At 49.9% G+C, this 18492-nt stretch overlaps 1 protein-coding gene across 6 annotated transcripts in view; it reads right to left on the reverse strand.

Moving 5' to 3' along the window:
* The window catches only part of NOS1AP (nitric oxide synthase 1 adaptor protein), a 186585-nt gene that overhangs the window by 158409 nt on the left and 9684 nt on the right, over positions 1-18492 (reverse strand). The gene's annotated exons all lie outside the window — the stretch shown is intronic.

The raw sequence follows: 18492 nt of genomic DNA on the forward strand, positions 1-18492 counted from the left end.
AATAACCAAACAATCATTCATTTTCTGATATAGCTGTAAAACTAATCAGAAAAGTTTTCAAAATAAATCACTTTAAAAATGTAGAGTGTGTACCTTCTAAAAATGAAACCTACATACGAGTTGTGAAGAATATGTATTAAGGTTATAACAACCAACAAGAATGCACTTTTATGTAGAAATCCATGATTAGTCAGGAAGACTCGATTTAGTGATTTATATCAAATCCACCCTGCCAGAATCCAAGTCCCGGGAATTTTAACATAGTCAGTTCTTATGCACAGAAGCTGCTTGTGCTGCTTCTGCACATGTGACAGTGTGACCTATAGGGCCACAGTCTGCCTTTGATTCTGACAGCAGTTGCACATGCAAGCATGGATTGGGGCAGATCATTGCCCTAAGAATCCATCACCTCCCACCATATCTGGCCCACATCGTTCCCCATACTTGGCTTTAAGAAGGATCTTTATAATATTTGAATGGTCTCTCCTTTTCCTGAGTGAATGCTGTGCTGGGAAGACACAGAGCCCCAGAGACTGGCATTCCCAGCCCACAGGTCGCTCCGACGGCCCCACCAGTTTCAGTCTCTCCTGTGCCTCTCACACAGCCATGGCATACAGTGCGGAAGATCACTATGGTGCACTCTGCCTGCTTCAGTAACAGCCTTCCACCCTGGTGTGTACCACCACCTTCTCCCCTCTGCTTCCTCTGTCATAGGCCATCCCTGAGGCCTGATCTACACTAGCAGTTTATCTCGAATTTAGCAGCGTTAAACCGAATTAACCCTGCACCTGTCCACACAATGAAGCCCTTTACTTCACTATAAAGGGCTCTTAATATCGATAGCTGTACTCCTCCCCGACGAGGGGAGGAGCACTGAAATCGGTATTGCCATTTCGGATTAGGGTTAGTGTGGCCGCAATTCGACGGTATTGGTCTCCGGGAGCTATCCCACAGTGCACAATTGTGACCTCTCTGGACAGCAATCTGAACTCGGATGCACTGGCCAGGTAGACAGGAAAAGCCCCACAAACTTTTGAATTACATTTCCTGTTTGCCCAGCATGCAGAGCACAGATGACCATGCAGAGCTCATCAGCACAGCTAACCATGCAGTCCAAGAATCGAAAAAGAGCACCAGCATGGACCGTAGGGGAGGTATTGGATCTCATAGACTCAGACTTTAAGGTCAGAAGGGACCATTATGATCATCTGGTCTGACCCCCTGCATGCTGCAGGCCACAAAACCGTCCCTACCCTTTCCTTGACTCTGCTGATGAAGTCCCCAAATCCTGTGTCTTAGTGACTTCAATTAGCAGAGAACCCTCCTGCTAGAGATCCCTGCCCCATGCTGCGGAGGAAGGCGAAAAACCTCCAGGGCCTCAGCCAATCTACCCTGGAGGAAAATTCCTTCCCGACCCCAAATATGGCGATCAGTAAGACCCCGAGCATGTAGACAAGAGTCTCCAGCCTAACCCTTGTTAGCTATTATACTGTTTGCCTACCATTGCTTGGTATTCCTCAGCTAATATGTTTTACCATTAAACCATTCCCTCCATAAACTTGTCTAACAATCTTAAAACCAGACAGGTCCCTCGCCCCCACCGTTTCCCTCGGAAGGCCATTCCAATATTTCACCCTGATCGCTATATGGGGAGAGATTCCGTGCTAGCAGAACTACATTCCAAAAGACAAAATGCCAAAACATTTGAAAAAATCTCCAAGGGCATGATGGAGAGAGGCCACAATAGGGACTCACTACAGTGCCGCGTGAAAGTTAAGGAGCTCAGACAAGCCTATCAAAAAACAAAGGAGGCAAACGGTCGCTCCGGGTCAGAGCCGCAGACATGCCACTTCTATGCTGAGCTGCATGGAATTCTAGAGGGGGGCCGCCACCACTACCCCACCTCTGACCATGGATTCCGAGGTGGGGGTAACCTCAGCCATGCCTGAGGATTCTGCGGATGGGGAAGGGAAGGAGGAGGACGATGACGACGAGCTTGCGGAGAGCACCCAGCGCTCCGTTCTCCCCAACGGACAGGATCTTTTTCTCAGCCTGACTGAAGTACCCTCCCAACCCTCCAAGGCATTATCCCACACCATGAAGCCATGGAAGGGACCCCTGGTGAGTGTACCTTTGTAAATATAAAACATGGTTTAAAAGCAAGCTTTTTTTAAATGATTAATTTGCCCTGAGGACTTGGGATGCATTCGCGGCCAGTACAGCTACTGGAAAAGTCCGTTAACGTGTCTGGGGATGGAGCGGAAATCCTCCAGGGACATCTCCATGAAGCTCTCCTAGAGGTACTCCAAAAGTCTTTCCAGAAGGTTTCTGGGCAGTGCAGCCTTATTCCGTCCTCCATGGTAGGACACTTGACCACGCCATGCTAGTAGCAAGTAATCTGGTATCACTGCATGATAAAGCCTGGCAGCGTATGGTCCCAGTGTTTGCTGGCATTCAAGCAACATCCGTTCTTTATCTTGCTGTGTAATCCTCAGGAGAGCGATATCGTTCATGGTAACCTGGTTGAAATATGGGAATTTAATTAAGGGAACAGAGGTGGCCATTCCTACTGGGCTGTTTGCCTGTGGCTGAAAAGAAATCCTTCCCTGCAGTTAGCCAAGCAGGAGGGGGGGGGGTGCGGGAATCTTCCCTGATACCAGCCACGTGGTGGGGGGAGGGATAAAGCGATCATCCCAGAGAATTGGATGCGGGGGGGGTTAGTTTGGTTTCTGCTGCTGCACGTTAAACAGGAAAACCGCAGCACTCAACGGGCTTTGCTTGGTATGTGGGAAAGGAGGGCGCTGCTTGTAGGAAAGCTGCAGAAGCCGAAAGACAATGGCTTACCATGGCCGCATGCAAGCCGAATTCTGTTGCCCGGACCTGGGTCTGTGCTCTCTAACATCAAAGCTGCAGGCACTCAATATTAAGATGCAAAATGCGACCTTGTACCGAAATCACACGTGCTATGTAATGTGAATAGTGTTGTTCACAGTGAAAGAGTATCTTTTTAAATATTTCTCTCCCGTTTTTCCCCTCCCTCCCGCAGCTGCAAATTTTTCAAGCCTCCCTCCTCCATCCCAAAGGCTATCTCAGATAAGGCATCGAAAAAGAGGACGCAAGACGAAATGTTCTCAGAAATCATGGAATCCACCCACAATGAAAGCTCATCTGAATGAGTGGAAGGATACAGTAGCAAAGTACAGGAAAGATGCCAGTGAATGTGAGGCTATGAGGGACGCTCGAGATGAGAGGTGGCAGGCTGCAACGCTGAGACTGCTGCGTGATCAAACGGACATGCTCCGGCGTCTGGTGGAGCTTCAGGAACGGCAGCAGAAGCAGAGAGTGCCGCTGCAGCCGCAGTATAACCTCCCTCCCCCCTCACCATGTTCCATAGCCTCCTCACCCAGATACGTAAGAACGTGTGTGCGGGGGAAGGCTCCGTGCACCCTCCCACTCTACCCCAGTGGATAGCCCAACCAAAAGGCTGTCATTACTTTGAACGTTTTTAGTGGCCTTTTCCTTCCCTCCTATCCTCCTCCCAAACCCCACCTGGGCTACCTTGTCAGTTCTCTCCCTCTTTTTATAATCAATTAATAAAGAATACATGATTTTTAAATGATAGTGACTTTATTTCCTTTGAAAGCAAGCTGGAATCGAAGGGGGAGGGTGGGTTGCTTACAGAGAACGAGTCAATCAAGGGGGTGGGTTTTCATCAAGGAGAAACAAACAGAATGTTCACACAGTAGCCTGGCCAGTCATGAAACTGGTTTTCAAAGCTTCTCTGATGCGCAGCGCTTCCTGGTGTGATCTTCTAATCGCCCTAGTGTCTGGCTGCGCGTAATCAGCGGCCAGGCGATTTGCCTCAGCCTCCCACCCCGCCATAAAGGTCTCCCCCTTACTCTCACAGAGATTGTGGAGCACACAGCAAGCAGCAATAACAATGGGAATATTGGTTTGGCTGAGGTCTGAGCAAGTCAGTAAAGTGTGCCAGCGACCTTTTAAACGTCCAAATGCACATTCTACCACCATTCTGCACTTGCTCAGCCTGTAGTTGAACAGGTCCTGACTACTGTCCAGGCTGCCTGTGTATGGCTTCATGAGCCATGGCATTAAGGGGTAGGCTGGGTCCCCAAGGATAACTATAGGCATTTCAACATCTCCAACTGTTATTTTCTGGTCTGGGAAGTAAGTTACTTGCTGCAGCCATTTAAACAGAGTAGTGTTCCTGAAGACGCGAATGTCATGAACCCTTCCCAGCCATCCCACGTTGATGTTGGTGAAACGTCCCTTGTGATCCACCAGGGCTTGCAGCACCATTGAAAAGTACCCTTTGCAGTTTACGTACTGGCTGCCCTGGTACTCCGGTGCCAAGATAGGGATATGGGTTCCATCTATCGCCCCACCATAGTTAGGGAATCCCATTGCAGCAAAGCCATCCACTATGACCTGCACGTTTCCCAGCGTCACTACCTTTGGTAGCAGCAGCTCAGTGATTGCTTTGGCTACTTGCATCACAGCAGCCCCCACAGTAGATTTGCCCACTCCAAATTGATTTCCCAACTGACCGGTAGCTGTCTGGCATTGCAAGCTTCCACAGGGCTATCGCCACTCGCTTCTCAACTGTGAGGGCTGCTCTCATCTTGGTATTCTGGCGCTTCAGGGCAGGGGAAAGCAAGTCACAAAGTTCCATGAAAGTGCCCTTACGCATGCGGAAGCTTCGCATCCATTGGGAATCATCCCACACCTGCAACACTATGCGGTCCCACCAGTCTGTGCTTGTTTCCTGGGCCCAGAATCGGCGTTCCACGGCTATAACCTACCCCATTAACAGCATGATCTCCAAAGCGCTGAGGCCCGCGGTTTGATAGAATTCCATGTCCATGTCCTCATCACTCTCGTCGCCGCGCTGCCGTAGCCTACTCCTCGTCGCCTGGTTTTGCAGGTTCTGGTTCAGCATAAACTGCACGATAACGCGCAAGGTGTTTACAATGTTCATGACTGCTGTCTTGAGCTGAGCAGGCTCCATGCTTGCTGCGGTATGGCATCTGCACTGTTCACCCAGGAAAAAGGCGCGAAATGGTTGTCTGCCATTGCTTTCCCGGAGGGAGGGGGAGGATGTACCCAGAACCACCCGCGACAATGTTTTTGGCCCCATCAGGCATTGGGATCTCAATCCAAAATTCCAATGGGCGGCGGAGACTGCAAGAACTATGGGATAGCTACCCACAGTGCAACTCTCCAGAAATTGACACTAGCCCCGGTACACGGATGCACACCGCCGAATTAATGTGCTTAGTGTGGCCGCATACATTCGACTTTATATAATCTGTTGCCAAAAACCGGTTTCTGTAAAATCTGAATAATCCAGTAGTGTAGACATACTCTGAGTTACAGCACCCGGTGAGGATGGAGCCAGGGAAGAGGGCCTCTAGCGACCACACAATCAGTAATAGAGGATAAAAGATTGTTGGAAAGCCCCGTCAAAGCCTCCAAGCGACCTAGCACGAGAACATCACTCTTCACAAAGCCATCTGAACAGGTCTCTCATGCAGATAGGGAGAAGGTGCCCTGACCTCAGAGCAGAGGTGGCAGATTATCAGGCCATGACAGTAGTACAGTTCCTGATACCTACCTCATGCACAACCTGCTATAGGAGCTGAACCTGCAACCATATGGGATAGTCCCATGGCAGCCATGGAAGCAGGAGCTCACTTAAAACTACTGCCAGCAGCGTGACCATTACATCACCAAGTGCAGATCATCTTGGTGACTCCAAAGCCATCGCGGAGAGGAACTTAAACAACCGGCTTAGGACTGTGCAGTGCAGCATAGCCAGGAGAGCTGTGCACCAGAACTCGTAAAACTTCATCACTCTCAACCCCAGGCCCGAATTCCAATGCACCACGGGCACAATCAGATTTAGCTTTGGAACAGGAGGTCTCCTCCACTTCAGGGTGGATGCGAGCAGCACAGCCATACCACTGCCTATTCCATCCCACCTTTGCTCAAGCTGCATTGAATCCCAAACTGGACATGGTTACACCAAGGTATGTCAGCAGGGCCATCCAATCAGATTTGCAGCTATATATGCAAGCCTGTGTCTCTCCCTTAACCAGTAGATATTCTGGTGGTAGATATTCCACCAACCGTGCATTAACCAGCATGGACCAAAGAGGAGGATCCTTGCTCACAGACCCCCCCGTCATCCTAGGAATTAACTTACAGAGGAGCTAGCAGCATCACCTGTTTGCAGGCCTACGTATGCCTCTTCCTCTGCCCCCATGGCCCAGAAAACCTGCACACAACCATGTCAGAACTTAGAAAATAAGAAGAGGTTACCTTTTGCGCTCCATAAACTCCAGTGGCTGAACTAAATTTCCCAAGTTATTTTTAAACAAAGAAAAGGCCTTTAGGACAGAGAACAAGCACAGAAATTTCATCTCAGATAAATAATGTTTTGGAAAGTTAGGAGTCCTCTGAAAACAGAAGCTTATAATGGAAAGTGTTCTGTGACCTCTTTTGCCTCCACCAGCAAGCCAGAGCTACAACGAGGATGGGCGTTAATAGGCATATGAATGTGAAGTTACTTCTTATTGGCCACGGGTGCCACATCATAAGCAAGGACCAGAGAAATGTACAGGGTGAGAAATGCAACAAGGTGATATCCAAACTGATATTTACTCGCAAAAGATAACATTGGGAGAAGGGGGAGGGGCACCTGAGGAACCACCTGAATTTATTAGCAAATTGCATTTGATAACTATACACACACAGCTGCTTCAGCTCTTTGCTCCCTTAGGTTTCACACTGGCCACAGTGAATCTCAAAGCTGGGAAGAGGTGTGGCAGCACAGAGGGAGCAAGTGGTGTGGAAGACACTAGCATAAGGACTGAGGTGAGGAGCCAGGAACATGGCTGGGGCAGAAAGGAGAGACGTGGGAACATCAGGAGCAGCAGAAAAATAAAACGAGGCTTCTCATTTTTAAATCTGATCTCCCTCTACTGAAATTGGATATGGATGTCCCAAAGCAGGAGATGTACGTACATAGCAACACAGCCTGTCTAGTTGTTGAAACATGGGACTGCAAGTCAGGACTCTCCCGTTCTATTCCCAGCTCTGATTTGTTCAGATTCATACTGAGTGATTGACACTTTCCTCCCAACCTGTAATGTGGAATAATTCACCGATTCATAGATTCCAAGGCCAGAAGGGGCCATTCCGATTATCTAGTATGAGCTCCTGTATTGCACAGGCCAGACAACTGCCCAAAATAGTTCCTAGAGCAGATCTTGTAGACAAACATCCTGTCCTGATTTAAGCATTGTCAGTGATGGAGAATCCACCACAACCCTTGGTAAACTGTTCTAGTGGTTAATTACTCTCACTATTACAAATTTATGCCTCATTTCCAGTCTGAATTTGTCTAGCTTCAACTTCCAGCCATCAGATTGTTATACCTTTTTCTGCTAGACTGAAGAGCTGGTTATTTAATATTTGTCCCCCAGGTAGGCATTTGTATACTGTGATCGAGTCACCCCTTAGCTTTCTCTATAAACTATAGAGATTGAGCTCTTTGAGCCGATCACTACAAGGCAGGTTTTCTAATCCTTTAATCATTCTCATGGCTCTTTAATCATTCTCTGGTACTACTGTTGCTGGGAATCCAGTGTCCAGTTCTGATTTATCAACATTTATCAACATCCTTCTTGAATTGTGGAAATCCGAACTGGACATACAATTCCCAGCTACAGTAGCACCAGAGCCCAAAACAGAGGTAAAATAACCTCTCTGCTCCTACTCAACGTTCCTCTGTTGATGCATCCCAGGACTGCATTAGCTCTTTTGGCCACAATGTCACACTGGGAGCTTATGTTCAGTTGATTATACACCACCACCCCCAAATCTTCGCCAGAGCCCCTGCTTCTCAGGATAGAATCCTTTGTCCTGTAACTATGATCAACATTTTTTGTTGTTAATGACATAATATTCATCTACCCCACAGGGTGCTTGAGACATAACACTAGTGTTTGTACAACACTTCACCTTGGGGTTGGTGACACGCAGGGTACCATATGGGACAATCAAAGTAGCAGTCTTAATTTCTCAGTTGCCTTCTGCCATTAAAGGAACCATTGCTCCAGGTCATGCAGAAAAGTCCATATCCTAGCCATAGGTACACCTGGGATGCAGGTTTAGCTGACCTCACCACGGAAAGTGGGGTTGGGCCGGCGAAGAGCTCACTCTACCTTAGTGTTACGTTACAAGAGGGGAGGCCCCTTCCCTTTGACACTCATAAACTTTGGTCTGGGGTTCTGTAGCTCCCAGGGATGCCTTGTTGCTTTCAGTTATATAAACACAGGACAAGAATGGGCTCAAGCTCACAGTGGCCCCGATCCTCTGCTGGTTGGTCTCTGTCAGCACTGTGTGCAGAGTGTTGGAGCTGTAGACTTCAGGGGCCTGGAGCTGTAGACTTCAGGGGCCTGGTTGGATAGGGAGCTGTGAACAACCAGGACTCGGTGGGCTGGAGGAGGAGGGGAGCAGCTCAGGACAAAGGTAGGAACATAAAGCTGTGTGTGTAAGTGGTTTGACAAAGCGAACCAGCCTTCTGCAAAGCCTGGAGGGCATTAAGAGAAGCCATATGTGCACAGCACACCGAGGGCTCAGGATGCAGCTCGCCAAATCTGGGCTTTTAGGAATAATCGCCTTCAAATCCACAGCCCCATTTCAGGAGGGAGCAAGAGCCTTTCATGTGCTGTGAACAAATGATCCTTCACGGTGACATCTCACCCCCACGTGAGGAGAGCGATGGCAAACACAAGCAAATGAAGCCTTCCCAGTTCGGGCAGAGCAACCCCTGTGGCCACGGCAAGGCAGGCAGGTGCTGAGAGGACAGAGATGGCTGAATGAACTCCACCTCCAGCTGGCAGCCTACCGACTCCCTTTCTCCATCAGCACTCCTCACGCTCATCTCTCCAGGCAGCAGCTGTCATGTGGACAACGCTGGGGCATCCAAGTAGCGTCCCTGCCCCCTAGTCCTACTTTACCTCCAGCACACTATGGGGCAGATCTGTGCCCTTGCAATGCTCCCAGAGCGTGGCACCTTCTGCCAGTCGGCACAGATGCCAGGCTTTGAAATTTAATCCCTGTCCAGGAGCATGTCGCAGAGGCCAAGCTCTAAGCCGCTCACTGTGGCAGACAGAGAAGTGGAAAGGCAGAGAACGCACTCAAAATGCTGGCAGGGAGTTTGGGGCACTCTGGCATGGCAGGACTCTTTGCACACAGCTTTGCCAACAACACTCAATCCCAACCCAGAGTCACACCTGCTATTGCTGTCCTGGTCTTTTCCGCAGGCAGCAATGCTGCTGGACTAAACAACAGCCAGGGCCACCAGGCATGTTTAGCTGGCAGTCTGTGCTGCCGAGAGAGGCCACATCAATGGATTCATCTGCACAGTGCCAGGCATGTTCAAGCACTCCTGTTCGGTCTCCAGCAGCGACATTCTGCACACAGGCCTCGTCTGGCTCAGCCCTCCCATCATTCCAATTAGAAGGAAGTGCCATATGGGGGGGGGGTGGGGGGGGGGGGGGAGGGGTGTCTTTTCTATAATGAGGCGCTCTGGCAATGCTACAAAGGCAGCAGTCACATTGCAAATCCCAGGAGCTGCTTTGGGCTACATCACCCAGAGACACGGACAAGCAAACACAAAGCACCAATTCTGCAGGGTGTATTTGCAGCCCCACTCGCTGCTGACATCACCACTGTGCTACCAGAATGGCCTGGCTGAGCACCCCTGCTGCTCCCCTTGCTGTTGCCCAGCCCAGGGCGAGACTCCAGGCCTCAGAGGAATTAAATGCGACACAGCAGAGTGCACACGTTCACGGGGGGGAAGAATGCAGCTAGCTTACTGAAGTGCAGGCACATGCCCATCTGGCGAACCTCATTCCATGATGCTGGAAGCAAAGCATGTCCTCTTCCCAGCCGAGTGAGTGGGTGGGCTCTCTCCTACAGTCTGGCTCTTGAAGTGGTCCATTAGGCCTTTGAGAGTGCCAGAGAAGGAGAGGTACAGCAGCTGGCGAGGACAACACAGCACCTAGCTTCCAGAGATGGATGGCTGCCAATTAGCAGCCCACACATTCAAAGCACAACCCCCTTGTGTTGCTCCATGGGGCAAGCCAGGCCCAGGTAAGCCTCCTGACACCACCATTTGGAAGATGGGTAGACTTGCCAGGGACTCCCAGAAGCAGCATGGATCAGCCACCTTTGTGCTAATCACTGGGACTTCAAGCTACTCAAAATACTTTCCCCCCTGTAGTAGGAAGAGAGCCTGAGACATAAGCCCTTGTATCAGAGGCCTGGTATGAGGCAAGATCTAATCAGAGAATCTGGCAAGAACAGGGCTGATTTAGCAGAAATGCACATTCCTAAGAAGTGCTAAGCACAGAGTACTCATGCAAACACATCCCGATATCAAGGATGGTACAAAAACATTTGCCAAGGATAACAGGAACACATGGACCCCTCCTAAAAGATAAGGTCAGGATAACAGTACATAATAGAGATGTTTTGATTGAACCAACATGTACAAGGTGATGGGTGATAACTAGTCACGTCAAGGGGCAGTAACTATGTCAGAGGGGCAGTACTAACTTGTTTGTATTGGGATATAAAGATGCATCTCAGAGGAAGTATCTTTGTCTAGCCTAGGGAGGAACGGAAAGTCCCACTGTTCACTAAGCTGTGTCCATTGTTATGGGCATACATGTATTAGTGGTCCGGTAGAGTCTGCGGTATACTAGTGCCATACTTCATTGACAATAAACCTGGCTGGGTGCCTTCGTCCCTTAACATATCTTGTGGTCATTGGGTGGTTCGCTCGAGGTCTGCCGTGCCAGCTGTCTGCACAGGGATGAGGCAGCACACAGAGGGAACACACACACACACAGCCAAACATCTATCAACATCTAACCACGCTGGTGACCTGACTAATGATCTGGTCCCCCCAAAAAAGCAACTTCAAAAGATAAGGTATTTTGCAAACAACTTTCAAAAAGTGTCTTTGTTTTCAGGAAACTGTTACTGAAATAGTTACTGGAACATTTCATTTCCTCAAAACAGAAATTTTTGGTAAATGCAATTTTACTGTAAGCCATTGTCAGAACCCCACCCCCAAAATAACGGTTCCGTTTGGATTCCTACGGAATGGAAACAACTTCCAGATTCTGACATTCTTTGTGAAGAGAAAGAATTTTCTTCACTTTTCAGGCATCAAAACCTGCCCCCGTCAGCTCTGAGGTGGCATGGAGGAGCGCAGTGTGAGCCTGTAGTATGGCAACCCGGACCATCCAAACAAGAGGCACTCTGCCTACCTGCCAGTCGGGCAGGGTGTGCAGAGGTCAGACCTGGAACACTGTCCATTTACATTGGCCCACTGGAGGCCTGCCCATCCAGGAGCACCCTGGCAGAAGTGACCCGTGACCAAGAAGCTATAGGAAGGAGCAATCCTCAGAAGAACAAGAAACCAGAGCTTGTGGCCTCAGTCTGAGCCTGGGGGTCACCCCCAAACAAGCCTGCCCACCCGAACCCAGACGTGGGAGTTAGTTAAACAACTGGGTGGCCATTGCAGAGTACAATCGTCACTCCATGGCCATTAGAACATGCATCTCTACAGTGTCCTTCAACCTTCAAAGCACTACACTGATGTTAGTGATGAGGAGCACTCGCCTGCCACTGATTACTCACCTGGGAAGGAGAGGCTACAGCAACCAGCACCTTCTTCCCAGTGGCAGGAGGAGAAATGCTGGCCATGGAAACAAGCTCAGCCCCCTCCTGTTGCCAGTGCACACTGGGAGATGCCAGGTGCCACACACAGCCATTAGAAGGGACACTAAGGCCTTGGGCAAGAGCAAGCAGTCCACTGATCACACATCTAGGGGCTGGATGCACAAGGGATTTGCAAAGCTGGATCTGTCCAAGATCCCAGTAGCTCCCCTCTGTGGAGTCAATCACAGATGTGATGCTCGGGCCCAGTGTGTTCAGAAGAGTCCAAGGATGTGCAAGGGCCGCTCCAAGTGCGCAGACATTGGTCAAGAGAGGCAGGGCTTAGCCAGCACCAGTCTCCCAGTGGCTGCTCTGTCCCCACACAACATGTTCCCTCCACATTGAGCTGCAAAAACTCCTGTTTCCTGAGCACCCAGAAGTGGGCCCCAGTGGCTCGGCTGAATGCCTGCTTGACTCCCCTGAAGCTCCACTGGCGGGTGGGGCAGGTGTGCTGTGCCTGGGGGAATTTGCCACGCACACAATGCCATGCATGGGGGAGGAGGGAAAGCCTTTCCTGATGCTTTGGAGCTCCTGGACTTAAGTGGATTGGTAAATAGATGCTCCAGCCTCCCTCTGCACACACCACTTCACCAGAGCCTGTGGCTTTACATCCTGTCCACACACCCCTTCGGCAAATCCTGTTCCCCTCGCTTCTCCCCTCTGCCCTGTGACTGCATAGCAGTTACCAGCCCAGTCTTCCCAACTACACTGCAACTGCTACTCACAGTGCTGGAGAAGGAGGCTGGTTCTCCAGATGTTCTCTGCTCTTTAATAACCACAATGGGGCAGGACGGCAGGGTTAAGTCACCTGAAAAGCAACACAACACCCCCTAGACTCAGCTTGGGCACTGGCTCAGAACCAACCACAGAAGGGAGAGCCACCTGTTTTAGCAGCAGCATTTTCTGCCATGTCCAGGGGGCCCTCCCAGCTGTCGGTGAGCAGACCCCACACTGCTTAGCTTGTGGGACCTGACAGTCAGGTGGAGAGCACAGATGTGATGCCATCTGGATTTCCTCTGGTTTGCAAGCTGGGAAGTCACTGAGCCAGCAGTGGGGGGATGTTTCTCATTCCTACTCCATCATCACTGTCAGCCTAATGCTCCAGCTCCAATGGGATCACCAGGAAATCCCAGGGGGAAGAGTGAGAGCCCGGGCAGGGAGGAAGAAGGAGAGAAGCTGAACCCAGCCCCCCACTGCAGGCTGGTGGTATGAGTGGGGGAAGCCTGTGGCTGTCCCAGGATCTGCAGGAATTGCTGTATTCTGAGCCCCTGCCCCCAGCTGTTTTGAGCTCCAGAGCTGTAGTGCAGGAAGAGGCACGCAGCTTCCAACAGCAGCCCCTTGAATTGCACTGCTGCAGAACAGAGCAGGGGTAGGCTCCCTCTCCACACAGATTCCCCCTCCCACAGCAGCTTTACGGCCACGGGCTGGAATCTGCACAACACAGCTCGGATATATGGTGCTCCAGCCCCCTGTATTTGTGCATTCCTCTCAGCCACCCCCTTGCTCTTCCTCTGGGACTAGTTTCCCAGTAACACAGCAATTTGTTTAAAGAGGAGGGATAGGGGAAGTTGAGTCAGATCACACGACGCACGGTCAGAACTCATAGAAATAGGAAGTTGGACCTCAGCTAGCTGAATGGTATGGAAATGTCCTTTGCTTTTCAGCCTGGCCTAGCCACGTGGCTGCGGTGGGCCCCAGGCTCAGCCCCATCAGATGGTGTGAATGGCATGTCTAGTTCTGCAAGGACTGTAAAACCCAGGCTGATAGCTTATATGGGGTATCAGCTCAGCCCTATGGTACAGCCACGGGACATGCCATGGAAATAACCCTAACTTCAGGCAGCTCCACCTGAAGTCAACACAGGATTAAGTACTGACAACTAGTGTTTGGGGTGGAGGTGGTGGGCAGATTCAAGAAGTGAAGCCCAAAACAGAAAGGTGTAGGGGTCCCTCTGTATCATAACATGCAATGGTCAACGGGCCACTATTAAAAACAACATTAAAAGGAACAGCAATATTCCAGGCAGAAGCTCTCTGAAGCCTCAAACTAGCTTGGGTACAGCTGCAATCCTAACTCACCCTCTGCATGTGCATTATGGATTGAGGGGCTTATTGCATGGCTACATGTTATTTCTCACATATCCTATATCTCCCTTAAATCCTCAGATCCACATGGGTAGCGTCTGTTGTACAGATGGGCGATGGCTGAGGGATGGTTAATGGCTCAGTATTAGGGCATCCCATTCTCTGTGCACTCCCAGTACAGGATAGAGAAGGGTCTCAGTCACATACTACTTGCCAAGTTACATTAGACTGCTCTATAGTACCCATTTTAAGGGGTGGTGGTCTTACAATAGATTCAGAGTTTGCTATAGGAGCCCTCACTTGCAGAATCCCACCAGGATAAATTCTCTCTGGTCTTATCCACCAGCTATATGCACCACCAGGGAGACATCAGAGGCTCAAATGCCCACCAGTCTATCTATCCTTCCCATTCTGTGACACCACCCACCACAAGCTGGCCTCAAACTTGGCCAGGTCAGCTCGTAGATGAAGAACAGCTGGCTGGAGTTAGAGGCGATGCTGGGTGTCAGAAGAAAGCACTTGGAGCAGCTTGAGCCCATGGTGCAGCTGCTGAGTTAAGACAGTCACATATGGACAAGCCAATCTGCAATTTAGGAAGCTCCCAGACTCCCTGCTGATCCAAGACTCCCACATAGCAGCATCCATGAGCAATGCGCTGGGTCATCTCTGGCTGGCTAGGAGAGCATGTCCTATCCTGGTTGGCCTCAGTGATACAGCCCTTGATCCCTGCCCATCTGGACTACAGCACTGCAATATATCTGGGCATAAAACCATCAAACCTAAGGAAACTCTAACTAGCATCGCGTCTCCTTGACAACACAAGTTGCCCTGAGCACATCACACTGCCCTCCACTTCTTCCATCTGCCTCCTCTAATACAAACAGGGCTGGTTTGTAAATCCACACCCTGTTTTCCCCCTGGGAGTGGAAGGGACAAGAAGAAAAAGAAATAAGGACCAGAAGTGGCAGAGGCTCCCTCGGTCACTATGTCTCGCTATACACAGGGTATACACACGATACAAGAGCTCGAAAAGACCTAGGTAGACAAAGGCATCCCTGAGTTAAGTGTGAGTTTAATCCCTGTTCATTAGGCTGTAATAGTCACAGTCTGGAAAGTACTTATCTATTCACCTGCCCCCTCCCAGGCCCCACTCCATTCCCCTTCCCTTCCTGGGTTTCTCGAACCCCTTCTGACCCCTGCTTCAGGGCTGAGCCCAGAGGTGGGGAAAAGAGAGAAACCTACAAAGGGGTACATGCTGGAACAGGACATGTCTATCCGCTTCTCTGTACCAGCATGGGGAAGGTTCTAGGCCGGGTTTGCGCTATATTTTGATTAGCACTGAAGCACAATGCCTGAATTAAGTGTAGAGCTCTCCCTCCACAGTGGATACAGCAGTTAGCTCTCCTTTATAAGCCTGATTTTTCAAACCCTCTTCCCTGCATCCTCTCCAAAAATAATCCAGCTTCCTGGAGGTTTTGCCTGTTGTATCTCCTCCCAGGCCCTAGTTTTCCTGGGAAGACACAGATGTTTGGAAGATGGAGCTGTAATTTACACGTTACACTCTTTAGGCTCGAACAGTCCTGGTCTCTAACAGCCTGGCCTGAAGCCCCACACTTGCTGTGTTCCATAGGACTCCTGGAGCAGACATCTCAGTACTTGAGGCAGAGTTAATGAGGGGGGCTAAGAGATAATGAGTTGTTCTAAGAGAACAAGGAGAAATGTTATGTATTTCTGTATGTTTGTAACCTGACTTCTGGGCTCAGCCCAGAGGTTTTGGGGGGAGGAATCTGCAGCGAGGAATGGAGTGGGGTCTGGGAGAGACAGGAGCAGGAATAGTGGCAAATGAAGGAGCAGCACTCTCAGAAAGGGGAGGTCTCTAGGGGTGGCAGGATACTAGCAAAGCATGGAAAGTGCAGGGAACTCAAGGAGCAAGAAGTGTGCCTGGAATGAGAGCCAGGAGTAGACAGCAGGGAAGCTGGGGGCAGAGAAGTGGGTCATGCATACAAGGGTTGTGTGTGTCACCTGGGGAGACAGAGAGCTTAACATTTCCCATACCTAAAAACCCTTCCTTTCTCCTCCACCACCCCATAGCCCATGCAGTATAACCACCCCACCCCCAGGACCTGCTCCCTTTAGTGGGAGGAGCTAAGTTTTGGGGAGGAGGGGGCCATGTAAGCCCCACTTAAACCTTGGGGGTGGCATTAAAACATGTTTTATTTGAGTCATGTAGCCAAAGCCCCTTGCTAACCAATGAGCCATGGCTGAGAGCATCCAGCTGACACCCATGTTCTATGTCTCTGAAAGCCCCATGTACTAGGCAGACCTGCTCCCTGCCAGACAGGGATGCCACCAGGTCCCCTTATCATGCAACTCCCTCTCCCGCTGCCCAGCCAACATCACTCTCTCAAATCTAAGCTCTCTAGGACAGGGACCATCATCTTGTTATGTGTTCGTACAGCACCTAGCACAACAGGGCCTTGGTCCAGCAGGGCACTAGGACTCCTATGCACTCCAGCCTAACAATAAATAATACTAATCTCTGAATAAATTCCTGTCCTTCTCCAAAGAGCCATTCCCACCATTCGCCTGGTAACCTGAGGCCCAACTTGGCATGCCTTTTGCCAGATGTACTGCTGCTTCTCAGCCAGGCATCTCCTTCCTGCCCATAGGAAGCCTCCATCCCTCTCTCAGTGACAGCGCTGAAGCCTGCAGTCCTCTCTGCAGAACAGGCTCAGCACTGGCAGTACATGGTTTCCTCACACAACAGTCTACACAGGCCACCAAACATCAACAACGATTAGTCCCTACAAACTGTGGTCAACCCATAATCATGCTAGGAAGCTGGTTCTTTAGCTCAGGTGGTATAGATTTATGCTTTTACATCCAGAGGTTCTAAGTTCAGACTCCACAGCTGTCCCAAACAGGGCCGTGGTTACACTGGCTATGCTGCCAGTCACCACTAGACCACAAAATGCACCCAGAGCCAGGAAGAAAAAAATCAAGAATCCTGATCCCTAGTGTCTCACTGCTGTTACAGGCACTGGTGTAATCCACTTGGCATTGTCCATACTAGGTTTCCCTGTATGGGCTGTCTGGGTAGAAGATAAAAGCATGCTTCCCCCAAGTACTGCTGTGGCTAGAGTAGAAGAGGGCTGGGCTGTGGATCTAAAGACTTTATATTACCGACCACCGATTGAGAAGGGATCTGTTTTACTATTTCATGTTCACTTGTATTTCGTTAATGGGAGCTGTCCCTTTAATCAAGGGCTTGCCAGACTGAGAGGAGCATGAGAGGGAGATATTTTGCCACTCTCAGCAGCATATGCAGAAAGGGAGAGACCCTGTCTGTGTCAGCTCCACAAAGGTCAGAACTGGATTTAATAAACATCTCTTTCCAGAAAATAGCCTCCTTCCGAAAGATGTCACGCTGACACATATAGGTGGGTTTGATGCCTCGGGACACAGAGCCTTTTGCCTGGAGGTGACCAATTAAAGAACAAGCCTAGCGCAGCAGGGTTAACAGTTGTTCACATCTAACAAATGTCTGATGGTCCCATAAGAGATGAGTTTGGTTGGTATCAGTTCCCACATCACAAACTCTGCATTTGATAGTAGAAGATAGCCCCCGCCCTAAAGACCTGGCAATATTTGTACAGTGCCCAGCACAATGAAGCCCCAATCCAAGATAGGGCCGCAGCAAGAGCTCCTGCAACAGGGGACAAAGCAGCCTTACTATAAACTGATTGGGGGGTGGGAGCAAGTGGCAGTATTGCAAGTGTCACACACGCATCAGGGGTGACCAGGGGAGCTCAAAAGCCAGAGGGCAGACTTCAGAAAAGCAGACTTTGACTCCCTCAGGGAACTGATGGGCAGGATCCCCTGGGAGAATAACATGAGGGGGAAAGGAGTCCAGGAGAGCTGGCTGTATTTTAAAAAATCCTTATTGAGGTTGCAGGAAAAAACTATCCCGACGTGTAGAAAGAATAGTAAATATGGCAGGCGACTAGCTTGGCTAAATAGTGAAATCCTTGCTGATCTTAAACGCAAAAAAGCAGCTTACAAGAAGTGGAAGATTGGACAAATGACCAGGGAGGAGTATAAAAATATTGCTCAGGCATGCAGGAGTGAAATCAGGAAAGCCAAATCAAACTTGGAGTTGCAGCTAGCAAGAGATGTCAAGAGTAACAAGAAGGGTTTCTTCAGGTATGTTAGCAACAAGAAGAAAGTCAAGGAAAGTGTGGGCCCCTTACTGAATGAGGGAGGCAACCTAGTGACCGAGGATGTGGAAGAAGCTAATGTACTCAATGATTTTTTTGCCTCTGTCTTCACGAACAAGGTCAGCTCCCAGACTGCTGCACTGGGCAGCACAGTATGGGGAGGAGGTGACCAGCCCTCTGTGGAGAAAGAAGTGGTTCGGGACTATTTAGAAAAACTGGATGAGCACAAGTCCATGGGGCCGGATGCCCTGCAGCCGAGGGTGCTAAGGCAGTTGGTGGATGTGATTGCAGAGCCATTGACCATTATCTTTGAAAACTCATGGCGATCGGGGGATGTCCCGGATGCCTGGAAAAAGACTAATGCAGTGCCCATC

The sequence above is a fragment of the Trachemys scripta genome, chromosome 8, assembly GCF_013100865.1.
Source record: "Trachemys scripta elegans isolate TJP31775 chromosome 8, CAS_Tse_1.0, whole genome shotgun sequence".
Taxonomy (NCBI): Eukaryota; Metazoa; Chordata; order Testudines; family Emydidae; genus Trachemys; species Trachemys scripta.